Source organism: Rhipicephalus microplus, chromosome X (genome assembly GCF_043290135.1).
Source record: "Rhipicephalus microplus isolate Deutch F79 chromosome X, USDA_Rmic, whole genome shotgun sequence".
Classification (NCBI taxonomy): domain Eukaryota; kingdom Metazoa; phylum Arthropoda; class Arachnida; order Ixodida; family Ixodidae; genus Rhipicephalus; species Rhipicephalus microplus.
The window spans coordinates 218,681,629-218,695,208 of NC_134710.1; the positions used below are offsets into that span (position 1 = coordinate 218,681,629).

Here is a 13,580-nt window from a genome sequence, read left to right on the forward strand (position 1 = left end):
ACTGTGAGGCACCAGAGCTTCGCCGTCGACCACCGGCTCACATGGACCCCAGCTGCCAAGCTCGCCAGCACAGAGATCCAACGTGTCCAGGAGGCCATCAGCAAGCTCCAAGAGCGTGGCCGCGGTTGCTCCACCAAGTTAGCACTATGGCTTATCCAGGTTTTGGCGTCCTCGGTATGTTGCGCCTACCCGCTGGTGGCCTTGACACCTGCCAGGAGAATGTACCTGGAAGGACATCCCAGGAGAGCAGTGGGGGCCATCCTGGGTCTCCCCATATATTCCCCGCGGCAGCGACCCTGGCCGAGGCCTGAGAGTGGTGTCTGTCCTTGTGCATGCTCCAGCGTGCGCAGGGGAACATGGACCGCCTTCATCATTCCACCGACGACAAGACCTTCATGGAGCGCCTTCACAGTTAGCCGAGATCACGCATTGGCACTCTCTGCGCACTCTGCCACCAGATGGTTCCAGAACCGCATCTCCCGGTGGCCCCGCCCCGTCACCGGACACCAGAGGTCCACCTCTCCTTGGATGCATCAACCAATCACCAAACGTATTTTGAAGCCAAGCAACAGGCCGCCATCTCCAAGCTCCAGGAGCAAATGGCAGGCCGCCTCCAAGTATTCACCGACGAATCCGTCATGCCATTAGGAACCGCAGCGGCTGCTTCTGTCATCCCATCCCCGGGCCGTTAGCAAGCAGTGCCTACTACCCTTCCCGGTGAGCTTGACAGCAGCGGAGCTGGCGGGACTACGCCTGGCAGTAGACCTGCTGGCTCAGAATGTCCCTGCTGAGCCAATTGCAGTCTTGCGCGACAGCAAGGTTTCCCCGCAGACGCTGCCCAACCACCGCGTGCAGGGCTCACCAGGAGGCCTTTCTCTTCGTGTGTAGTCTAGATGCTTTGAGTCTCGACAGCTGGGAACAGCTGCTTGTCATTGAAGTCTGGACTCGATTCTATTGATGCATCACACGCTTCCGCGGCTGCTCACCACCTTTCTCAACGTCTGCGTCTAATGACGTATGGCACTAAGAACCCGTTCTTGCAATCTTTGTCTGACTTGGGGTGGTGACCGTCACACAGCGTGCATCTATAATTGCACTGGTGAACCTTATCTGGGTTCTTGATCTCGAAAAGAATTGCAGATGGTTTCAGTAGGGTTCAGACAGACGTCAGACTAATGTCCCAGCTTTTTAAAGACCAAACAAATGTCGATGTGCTCGCGCTAAAGGAAGAACTGAAAGTGAGGGACCATATCTCACTTATCTCGGCACTTTTTATCTTTCTAACGCAATGATGATTGTCCCAGGGTCTTTTTTTCTCTGGGCCTGCAGAACCAGCGGGTCTTTCGAATTCACAATCTTTCGCGCCACAATGTCCTGGATATTGCTTACGAGGATCCCTGAAATTGCTCCTTTAGAAGTGTCGTGGGGTACCGTGGCCTACGTGCTAACCTCGAAAAATTTGCCTCTAATGTCAATTTTCTTGACCTATCTTGAATCTCTGTCTTTGTCCGGAGTGCTTTCCACTATAATATTCTCTTTGAAGTTTGATTAGATTATGTCCCGTATGGCCTTTTTTCCCGCATTGCCGCCTGTACTATTCCATCAGCCACGGCTACAGCACCAATTCTCGAGATGTCTAAACCTCCACGGGGTAGTAGCACAATTTCGCTAAAGTCCTTGGAGAGAGCCCACATGCGTCCCCCTTGCGCGATCTTGTGCTCGGTGTCATTTCTACTACGACTGGTTCGAGTATCTCCCCAAACGGCAGCCTTAGTCGAACCCTTTGCCACGGTAACATTAACCGCGGTAAGCTCATTCCTTGAGCGTCTCACTTCGACTTCGTTCCAACCCATCTAACCCGGGCAATCCTCTGGAGAGATGTCTTCTCCATCAACTTGGTATTCCATCGTCAGTGGCCGCTCCTTGAATGCGGAGAGCGTGAGTCACGTAGCACCGGGCCGGTGCATCGGCAGCAATCGCCTCCAGAAGTTAGGCTGAAATTCTTCGGTGGTAATTTTGTGCAAATATGTCCCAAAAATTGTTTAAACGTCAACTCACCAGAACAAAGGTATTCTCTACTAATTCCTCGAAAGCTTAGGCACACGATCAAATAGAAAACTCGGAAAATATCAGTGGTTTTCACAGTAATACAATCTGGAAAGCAGGAGCCAATCTTCTCGTGTGCACACTACACTCGGCTACAACTTTTCTTGGCCCTGAAGTGAAAGCTACGGAGGCAGAGCTTCGGCACGTGTAGCACTACGCGAAGTAGTCCGTATTAGCACGCGTGGAGAGGTAAAGGAGAAAAAAGAGCACGTGCATGCATAGTAAGGGTGGTCACGCCGACCACCGAATTGAGCTCGATCATAATATGATCCATATTTGGAAATTCTGGGTCTGAACGGGGATCGAGCTCGAGTCTTTCGCATGGCAAAAGGTGTTCTACGTCACAGCCACGCGTCTGCTTGTGAAAAGATTGAAAATAATTTCCCCTGTTTAGAAAATCAGTGAAAGTAACTTACATGCTTTACAAGCACACGCGTTCTGTGTATACATGCTTCCAAATACAAAATTAAAAACGTTGGAGACCCTAAAGCTTCGCCTTTAGGAGTTAAAAGCGATAATAATATCCTCTTCATAACGTGTACTTCAAACACTATAGGTGCATGAAAGATTTTCGACTTGCTCAGTACCTACTACATGACCTTTAGGGAATAGACGCAGTAGCGTGTGTGCCTTCTGTAGTGGTTGTCCTGCTTTAAACCATGAAGCTATCATAATAATCACATGTTCTGAGGCGCACTGGCAATGGGTGCTTCTACCAAGCATTATTACTGCAATACTTTATGTTTATGTTGCATTGTGAGTCCTGGACGCGTGTGTTTCTAAAGCATCAAACCTACTTTCACTTCATTTCCAAGCAGAAGAAATTGTTTTCACTGTATTCACAAGCAGACACGTACGTGACTGTGTGGTAGAACATGTACTTGCCACGCAAACAACCCGGGTTCAATCACCCCTCGGACCCAACAATTTTAATTCAGTCCCCACTCTCAATCAGGATTTTATTATCATTTAGCTAATTTGCATAGTTCCCGACATTTCATTGATGCATAAGATGATTTTTCACTCACAAACAACGACGCTGACCCTGATATTGACGCCAGAATTTCTGCGAAACAAGCTCGTTAGCGCTATCTCGTTAATATTGCCGTTATAATGTGTGGTAGAAGCGTGCATTGCCATCGGGCGTCACAACATATGATTATCAAGACTTCGTGGTTCAAAACCAGTCACCGACTACAAAAGGCACACATGCTGCGCCCATTTCACTAAGGCAACCTAGTGCTGCACAGCAAGTTCAAAAATATTTCATGCACTAAGTGCACAAAGAATGCACTTGGGACAAGATATCGCTATCACGTTCAACTCTATATGCAAAGCCTAATGAGCCTCATAACAGAAGGGCTGCTGAACTTTCATTTAAAATACGATTCTTTTTATACAGAATCAGCGTGAAAAAAGCGAGCTTACAATACCAGAGCAGCGGTACCCATAAACAAATGGTCGACAAGTTGCCTTAATTGCACCTCAATATTGCGATTGACTGCACTTGGCCAATTGTGAACGAGCGGCACGTGGAAAGTGCGAAACTCAGGTTCCTGAAAAGTGCTTCTACATATTGTAATTTAGCGCAACTTGGTGTCCCTAGAAATGCCCACTCATTCAAACGCACGCTTTCACTCATTCGAGCACGCTACCACTCAAGAAACGGACGCCAGACCAAAAATTCTTTAGTGGTAGCGTTTGTGATTGTATGAGTGTTTAAGAAAAAGGAGTTAACGATATAGACAGCTCAGTACTCTACTATGGGAGTGTCCCACTTCGCACTTGCACAATGGAGTCTTCCAGTACTTGGTAATGGGGATGCCAAGTAGCGGCGAATTACTGACGATATGACGAGTTAGCAAAAAGCTCAGCAAAAAGATATAGTAATATACGGCAACTGCAAATTTTTAAATTTCGCATATAGTTAATGTATATGCTGCTACCTAAAGGTAGCGTATACTGTATTTCTAAATTTGCTCTACGTGCTACGCCATCTAGCGCCTTACTGGGAAAGCCCTCCCTCCCCCTTATTCCAGTGAAGTGCTTGCTGACGCTGAGAATCAAGCCTCACTCTTGCAGACACTGCAGATGTCAAGGTTAACATCTTCTGTATCAAAATACTACACTAAGGTACATACCCTGGACATAAAGATCGTTAACGCTTAGATACCTTGAAGGCTCACGGTGCTAGCGCTCCATCCCTTTGCGTATGACAAAAGGAAAAAAAGTCCAAGAGCTGCCCTTCTGTGACCAGCTATACTATTACAAAAGTTATAATCGTTGATAAAACCAGAATGCAGCTTGAAGCCGAAGATCAAATTAATGCATGCGCTTAATATCACTCGAACTGCCGCTAAGTGTTTTCAGCGTTCAAATTCGAATAAAAAACTACGCATCAATGAAAAACACACGATACGTATTTTCGATTTGTCACGACATGCAACGTACAAAACAATATGGAGAAGTTTAGAAAAACATAACTTATATCAAAGTCCGCTGATGGAACATGCAAGAATTCAAAAGGTGTCAATCCAAAATCAAAACGCAAATGTAAGTTAAACAAGAGTCCGGTTGCGGCAAGGCTTTAAAGAAGTTCAGGTCACGACGTTCCTGGAGACCGGTGTCGAATAGACGACCAAGGGGGACCTCGATAGCATTTGAGCAATATGGCGTGCATTTGTGCGTACTTCGAACATTTGCTCACCGTACGTGCCGTAAGACGTGTCCAGGCTGTGCAAGAAACAAGAGAGCTGTGAATCGTCCAGGTTGTCTTGGAAAAACAATTTTCGAATCTTGAAAAAGGTCACCCCCGTAAGCAAGCTGTCGCTTCCCGCTTGGTGTTGTAATCCGACTCTTTCGATCTGCAGCTGCCCAGACACTTCCTGCAGGCTTCTCCTGAGGCTTCCGCAACTCTTCATTAGGTACATGATATCGTAAATGCAAGGAAAATAAAGTTTTAGCGTCTCAAAAAAATCTGTCTCAGCCACAGGCAGGTTTTCGCCGGTAAGCATCTCCAACAGGTAGCCGAAGTCGTAGCCAGTGTGAAATGTGAGCCACTTAAACTCGTCTGATAGAACCAATCCTGAAGTTATGAGTAACTGGACAAACTCAAACGGTTCAATGCGTTCCTCTTCATGCCTGTGAAAATTTATACCGGACTGGACAAGGAGGTCAATCGAGTCTTGCGCGAACGTGTTTTTCGACAAGCAACACTTGAAGGAGAACTGCCAGATAGAGATGTGTTCGGGCTTGTTGCCATGCTCGTCGAAAAATCTGATGCCCAGGTGGATAATCTTGAGAAAGTTCACATTGAAACTCACATTTGGTCTTATTAGTCGGTGAGGCTTCGGAATATTCCAACGGGCTGCGTTACGACGCCAGAGAACTCAGCATTCATTGCGATATAGCTGTACCTCTTGACCAGGCACCTGATGGTGTAGAACTCTTCCTTGAGGTTGGAGGCCCAAACATCGCGGATTTCGCGGGCCCTGTCGTCTATGGACAAGGCGCTTATACTGGTACCATCAGAGCTGCTGCTGCTGAAGCTCAACTTACTGAACGCTTCACGTACACCAGACACGGTTCACTCGCAGGAGGTCTTCGAACCTTTGCAGCCAACAAGCAAGATGCTAATGGCGATTCCTTTTCAGTTGACCTTGGTGCTCGTGGCTTTTTAGAAACTGAGCGCTGGGTAACTGGTGCGTTACGATGATTATGATGATGATGGTGATGATGATGCCTCCACTGTGGCTCTTGCCCACTCAGGCGGATTGGTTCAAAATTGAGGATAGGAAATTTGAGGCCTTTCGAATGATACCTAATCCTAACAGAACGAGGATAAGCACACGTAAATACAGAAAGAGGGCAATATTTTTTTTGCCATTTCAACCAAACAGAATAATATATATCTCATATTGAAATTGCAGTAATTTTGAACACGTTTAAAAATTGATGTTTAGAATTTGCCTTATAATATTATAATAACAAATATGAAATTTAGAACTTAGAGGCCCTTTGGTTTTGTTTCACGAAGATAACTGCAAACGGGATTAAAGTCATTCCTGTAGCTGTAGCCCACAACCGAAGCACCATAGGAGAGTATATTCTCAATGGGGAAGGGCAGCCCAAGGTTCGTGAATGGGATGACAAGGAGACGTTTTTTTTTTTAATAGACCGGAACGGCTACATGACAAAAAATAATGGTCTATTGATTCCAGATCGGAACAAAAGCTGCATAGGGGAGATATTCCCAGACCAGCCCTCTGTGAATATAGATTCAAAGGGGGCACACGGCATCGCAGTCTTGTTAGCATGACTTCTAGTTGTCCAGTATGACACCAGCCGGATTTCCATCTTTATCTCAAATGTCTAAATTCAGTGCATGGTGTTACTGATTCCATGGTGTCAGCCCTGAGTGCAAATTTTCGATATCTTATAGCCGTCATACTGGACAGCACCGGAAGCACAGAAGGTGTAGGGTGATGTCGTTGCCACCTCATGTTTTTGACGTCACTAAAGAATTGTTGTTCCTTCCTGCCTTAATGTATTCTAGTATAGTTGATCTGCTACATTTAGTCGCTGGAGACGTAAATCAGAACCCAGGTCTCGCTATTGCCGATCTGTCGCGCTCCATGGCTTCGGTTCTGGAATAAGTTCGCAGAGTCAAGGAAGGTCAGAGCGCTATACGGTGGTAACTTCAGGGCGTAAAGGAAAAACAGGCTGCGACTGACCTTGAAATCAAAAGTTTAAATGAAAAGGTCGGGACACTGGAAGCGGCCTACTCTCCGGTCGATCCTAGTTAAACAAGCGCTTCAAATGTTTCTGACATCGTCAATCAACTAAAAATAATAACGTCGCGGTGCGATGATACCGAAAATAAAATGCGACGTTTCAATATACTTTTTTTGGCATTGAAGATGATGAGAGGGAAGATTGGACGGCAACTGAACTAAAGATCATATCTTTCTGTTCCAAAAATCTTGACATCACAATGACTGGTTCACAATTTCATAGGGTACATAGATCAGGTCGCTTTGCTTCAAACAAATGTCGGCCTATAATAGCAAAATTGACCGCCTTCAAGGACAAGCAAAATATTCTGGCTTCCACCCGCAAACTTAAAGGGTCCAAATTTGGAATAAGCGAAGACTTTTCACCCTCAACACGTCAAGCAAAAAGGAAATTGCTGGAATAAGCAACGGGAAAGGCTATACCTTATAGATTATCGGTTGATAAGCTCCGAATTGATAGAGAGATATGCGTTTTTGACTCCTCCACGAACTCTGTTGTTTTATATTCACGATAGCTAGAGAAAAAAATAATAAGTGTGGTCGTAGTAAACCATCGAAACCCACCTCCACTTTTCTGCTATCAGTTTTATTCACTAACATCAGAAGTCTTCTACCGAAATGCGACCTAGTTTCATCCTTCCTTGAGGACAGCTGTCCAAAGGTCCTAGCACTTACAGAGACTGGCTTGTGCCCTAATATCAGGGACAAGGAATTGCTGTTTGATAAGAACTACACCATTTATAGGCGTGACCGCACACAAAGGAGCGGTGGAGGGGTACTGCTAGCCATTAAGAACGACATTGCATCATTCATAATTGATACGTTCTCTGATCTTGAACTAGTATGAGCAGCATGTAGGGCTCACACCAAGAACATACTAATAGGCGTTTGCTATCGTCCACCCGATGCTAGTCCGCTATTCCAAGATGATTTGCGAAAGAGCATCTCGGCCGCAATCAAGGGATGTCCTACGGATCACGTGTACTTTTTTGGTGACTTTAACTTACCCAATATCGACTGGCCCACTTTATCATCACCCTACCAAACTTCAAATGATTTCATTAACCTTTCGTTGGATTTCAACTTTCCACAAGTGGTAAACAGACCCACACGTGGTACTAAGGTTGTAGATTTGGTGCTAGCCACAGCCCCTGATACGATAGGCACAATCGAATACTGTGACGGTTTTAGTGACCACAATCTCCTGCAAATCACCATCCACAAACCGGTACCAAACATAGGTTGCATGGCTACGAAGTTCACTCGTAACCACCATAGAGCGGACTACATATGCATGAACAATGAAGTAGCGGCGTTCTTCATCAGTCTTTTATACAATCTTTCTCTCTTCAGTCTGTGGCTGAAAATTGGCTTGCATTTAAGAACAAAATGTCAGAGTTGGTGGACAGGTATGTGCCTCTCATCTCTATTACTCACGATAACAAAAATCTTTGGTTCAGTTCATCACTGCGCAAACTGCGAAATAAAAAGAAGCGGTTCTATACTGCAGCCAGACCTTCATCCAGCGCGCCTTCCTGAGAAAGGTACAATACATGCCTGAAAGAATATTCATCGGCTATAAGTTCCGCCAAAAACAAGTACTACTCACATGACCTATCCTCCCTCCTGCAGTCAAACCCACGAAAGTTCTGGCAAACCATATCTCCTGGAAATGAATCGCGACAAATCTGTCTTTTCAATGACTACAACACACCACTAACAGATGAGCAATGCTCGCACGAGTTCAACAAATTTTTCTCGTCAGTATTTACTAAAGAAGATCACCTTAATGTGCCGTATGTTCCAGATTTAGGTTGCCCTTACAAGACACCAATAACGGTCACTGAGGATGGAGTTGCGTGTCTCATAAATAACCTTAAACTATCAACATCGGCGGGTGTAGATAATTTAAACGCTAAGATATTGAAAAATACCCTACCACTTTCTAGCAAAATACTATGCATAATATTTAATCAATCACTGTCGGCTGGACAATTATCTAAAGACTGGAATATTGCCAGGGTTATTCCGGTATTCAAAGCTGAAAAGAAATTTAAACCAGACAACTACGGCCCCATCTCCCTAACTTGCATTTCCTGTAAAATGCTAGAGCACACAATTGCATCACACATCTACCACCACTTGGAGACTAATCATTTCTTTTTCGTAAATCAACATGGATTTCGTAAAAATATGTCATGTGATACGCAATTGTTTGAACTTACTACTGACTTGCTCTTTAACATGGACAACAATCTACAAACCGATAGCATTTTTCTAGAATTTTGCAAAGCTTTTGACCGGGTCGCCCATTGTCGTTTGTTTTCCAAATTAAATTCCCTTGGACTGGACTCTGCTAGCTTATCTTGGATTAGAAATGTCTTATCATCTCGTCAAGAATTCACCGTAAATAATAACTGTGTTTCTCCCTTAGCTGATGTAACTTCCGGAGTCCCTCAAGGTAGCGTTCTAGGCCCTTTACTCTTCCTTGATTACATTAATGGCCTGCCCAACAATATTTCCTCAAGTATTAGATTTTTCGCCGATGACTGTATCATTTATAGAAAAATATCATCTCCCGAGGATCACCACATCCTTCAAAGTGAAATTAACCTTATAACTATGTGGTGTCGAGATTGGCTCATGGTATTGAACTCCGGACAATGTAAACTCATTTCTCTCACCCGCAAACAATCGAACTCTGATTTTTCCTACGTCATTAACAACTCTGTCATATCTCGTGTTCAGTCATTAAAGTACCTAGGGATAATCTTGACTCACAATTTTCATGGCACCCTCACATTACCGCTCTTTTTGCTAAAGCATCTCAAACGTTTGGATACACTCGTCGTAACCTCCGTAGATCACCACCTAACGTTCGCAAGTTAGCGTACCTTACCTTCATTCGCCCGCAGTTAGAATTCGCCTCATCTATTTGGTCCCCTTAACAAGACTACTTAAATACCAACTTAGAGCTTGTTCAAAACCGTGCCGCTCGTTTTATTACCTGAAATTACGAACGAAAATTCAGTATTTATTTATTTATTTATTTATTTATTTATTTATTTTACCCTCAGGGCCAAATGGCATTACAGAGGGGGGTGGGTTATTTACAATAAAATATTGAATTTAACAAAAAAAGCAGTGAATACGGTTAAATCGTACAAATAAATTTGGAAGAGCACAATGTTTGTTAATATGCTGTATAATAATACATGTTAGGTAATACAACAACAAGCCTAAATATACAATGTTAGCTGTTGCAACAAAACACAAAAAAAAAGAACTTATTACACAATGTTAGCTAAAGCATCACGGAACAAATTGTTATCAGTAATAGCAACAATGTCACCGGGAAGTCTGTTCCACTCCTTTGATGAGCGAGGCAAAAAAGAATTGAAAAAAGTTTTTGTGTTGCATGAAGGGATGCCTACTTTGTGATGGTGGTCAATGCGGTGGGAAATGTGCTGTGGGCGAAGTAGTAGTTTAGCATGCAAGATGGGATGATGGTAGATCTTGTGAAATAGAGTTAGACGGGAGACTTTTCTGCGAGATGCTAAGGAAGGAAGTGCAAGTGAAGTTTTCATGGTTGAAATGCTAGCGGTTCTGTTATAATTGGACAATATAAAACGAACGGAGTTATTCTGAACAAGTTCAAGGGAAGTTACCAGGTTATTATAGGTAGGGTCCCACACGGTTGTAGCATATTCTAGTTTAGAGCGTATTAGTGTTTTATAAAGTAGCAGTTTTAAACCATGTGGAGCGTTAAAAAAGTTACGTCGTAAATAGCCAAGCATGCGGTTAGCATTGATAATGATGTATTCAATATGAGTTGTCCAGTTGAGGTTAGTTGTTATGTGAACTCCAAGATATTTATAAGAGTTAACAGAATCCAAAGGAATGTTATTAAGATAGTAAATAGGTGAAGTAGTGCAACTTCTTGATACACGCATGATTTTACACTTTTTAATGTTTAGGTCCATTAGCCATTTATCACACCAGTTAGATATAGCGTTAAGGTCAGACTGCAATATATTAATGTCATTATCGGTAGTAATTTCTCGAAAAATAACACAGTCGTCAGCAAATAGATGAATTTTTGATGATACAACTGATGACAGGTCATTAATATAAATGAGAAACAACAAGGGACCTAAGACGGACCCTTGCGGAACGCCAGAATGAACTTCGCGAAATGGAGAATTATGACAGTTGGCAGTAACGAATTGTGATCTGTTAGTGAGAAAGCATTCAATCCACATTAGTAGGTTACCGTCAAGGTTTAGTTGGTGTAGTTTGTAAAGTAGAAGTCTATGGCAAACCTTGTCAAAAGCTTTTGAAAAATCTAAAAAAATACAGTCAGCATGGGATGATTTATCAAGGATCTGATGTAAGTGATGGGTGAATGATATTAGCTGTGTTTCACATGAATATGTTTTACGGAAGCCATGTTGTGCTGACGTGAAAAATGAATTTGATTCTAAAAAATTGACTATGTTTGTAAATATTATATGCTCGAGCATTTTACAACAAATACTGGTTAAAGAAATGGGACGATAATTATTCGAAGAGTGTTTATTACCAGATTTATGGAGTGGAACGACTTTTCCGATTTTCCATTGACTAGGAATAGTAGAAGTATCTAGTGACTGTTGAAAAATTTTAGTAACTATAATGGAACTATAAGCGCTAGTATTTTTTAAAAATTTTGTGTTAATACCATCATAACCAGGAGATGAATCGTTCTTAAGTGTCACTAAAATAAAACTCTAACTTTCACTGCAGCCTCTTTAGGATCGCCGGTGTGTTTCCCTTTTATGTCTGCCTGATGGATACCTTCAAAACACCAGGCCTCATTCTCTCCCTTTGAAAACCCCACTTCGCATGTCTAGGCAGCTCCATAATCGTGGCAGTTTGGAGCGCAACACAAAGGCGTTTACTTGTTCTGCGTTGCCACACGCCATCCAGCTTTGGAATGATCTACCTGGTGATATCAATTCGATCACAAATTGCAAAGCCTTTCACTTCCGCCTACTCGAATATTTCATGCTTGCGTAGTTATTTCTTTTTCATTCTCTCTAGATGTGTTACCTTATGTTTAAAATTGTTTAACGTTGTATCTTGTTGCATTGTAGTATTGTAAACGCTGCCAAAATTTTCTTTATTTTACAATCACTAACTGTTCATGTTAATTAAGTTCGCGTTTCGTGCACGCTCTTCCTTTGTTTAGTTTTTCTACTGGGGTGTTACTCTATTGCTTTTCTGGCAGTCGTTTAGATCACAGTGCACTTTCCATATTGTGCCATCTTGATTTCATCTTTTTATATTTGTCTCAAGTCATGTTTTACCATGTATCGCCCCCCTTACACAATGCTCCAACTAGGAGCCTATAAGGTATTGTGAATAATGCCATTCCAGCTAATGAGCCCGCCATTTCATTTAACTCTAACCCGCAATGTCCAGGTACCAATAATAATTTTAGGAGCTTAAGCTGTGGATGAATTGGCGTAAGGAATGTCCTTAACGCATCTGATTGAGATGAAACTGTCAGTGACGTACATACGGACAGGGGGTCTAAAATTATTATAGCAGTGTGGGTGTACAAAGTTACTTTTCGTAGTGCTAGAACGATTGCCAAAAGTTCAGCTTCAAAAACAGGTGTAAAGTCTGGTAGTCTTACTGAAAACGACCATCAAGTGGAGAAGAGTAAATACCTACTTTTGCCTTCTCATCTATTACTGAAGCATCAGTTGCTATTACATCATTTGTTTCCACGTGTGCAAGGTAATCTTGCAAGCGGCTAATTAGAACACTGTGTGATTGAAATTTAGGCTTAAGAAGCACTGCATCTGCTCTCTCCTACACTTTCTCGCACCACGTGCTTGGTTGCTAGAGGAGAGGTTAAGCACGCGCCCGCAGCTGCTGCTATGGAAGAGGGGGTGAAAGCTGAAAGTGGCGTTTGCCACGCACAACGCAGGATGCTTGAAATAGCCGAGTAATAAATGCATTCACATTTAAAAATGACACCTCCAGCTATCAGGAGACCGCTGCGGGTGACCCTGGACGCAGTGATCGCCTACTTGTGAAGGCATCGGACTCATGGTCTCCGCCACCAAGACCGAGGCCTTGCTGATCGATCCGCTGGCGGCAGCACGACGCTACGTGAAACATCTGAGATCTGGCAACCACTGCCTCCCTTGGAAGCTGACTGTGAGGCACCAGAGCTTCGCCGTCGACCACCGGCTCACATGGACCCCAGCTGCCAAGCTCGCCAGCACAGAGATCCAACGTGTCCAGGAGGCCATCAGCAAGCTCCAACAGCGTGGCCGCGGTTCCTCCCCCAAGTTGGCACTATGGCTCATCCAGGTTTTGGCGTCCTCGGTATGTTGCGCCTACCCGCTGGTGGCCTTGACACCTGCCAGGAGAATGGACCTGGAAGGACATCCCAGGAGAGCAGTGGGGGCCATCCTGGGTCTCCCCATATACTCCTCCGCGGCAGCGACCCTGGCCGAGGTCCGAGAGTGGTGTCTGTCCTTGTGCATGCTCCAGCGTGCGCAGGGGAACATGGACCGCCTTCATCATGCCACCGACGGCAAGACCTTCATGGAGCGCCTTCACAGTTAGCCGAGATCACGTATTGGCACTCTCTGCGCACTCTGCCACCAGATGGTTCCAGAAGCG

At 44.0% G+C, this 13,580-nt stretch overlaps 1 protein-coding gene and 1 pseudogene across 1 annotated transcript in view; one reads left to right on the top strand and one right to left on the bottom strand.

Annotated features, from left to right (window-relative positions):
- Window positions 1-13,580, top strand: part of LOC119187546 (large ribosomal subunit protein eL14) — a 223,761-nt gene that overhangs the window by 19,600 nt on the left and 190,581 nt on the right. The window lies entirely within an intron of this gene.
- LOC142775184 (CCR4-NOT transcription complex subunit 7 pseudogene) lies at window positions 423-8,560 on the bottom strand (annotated as a pseudogene).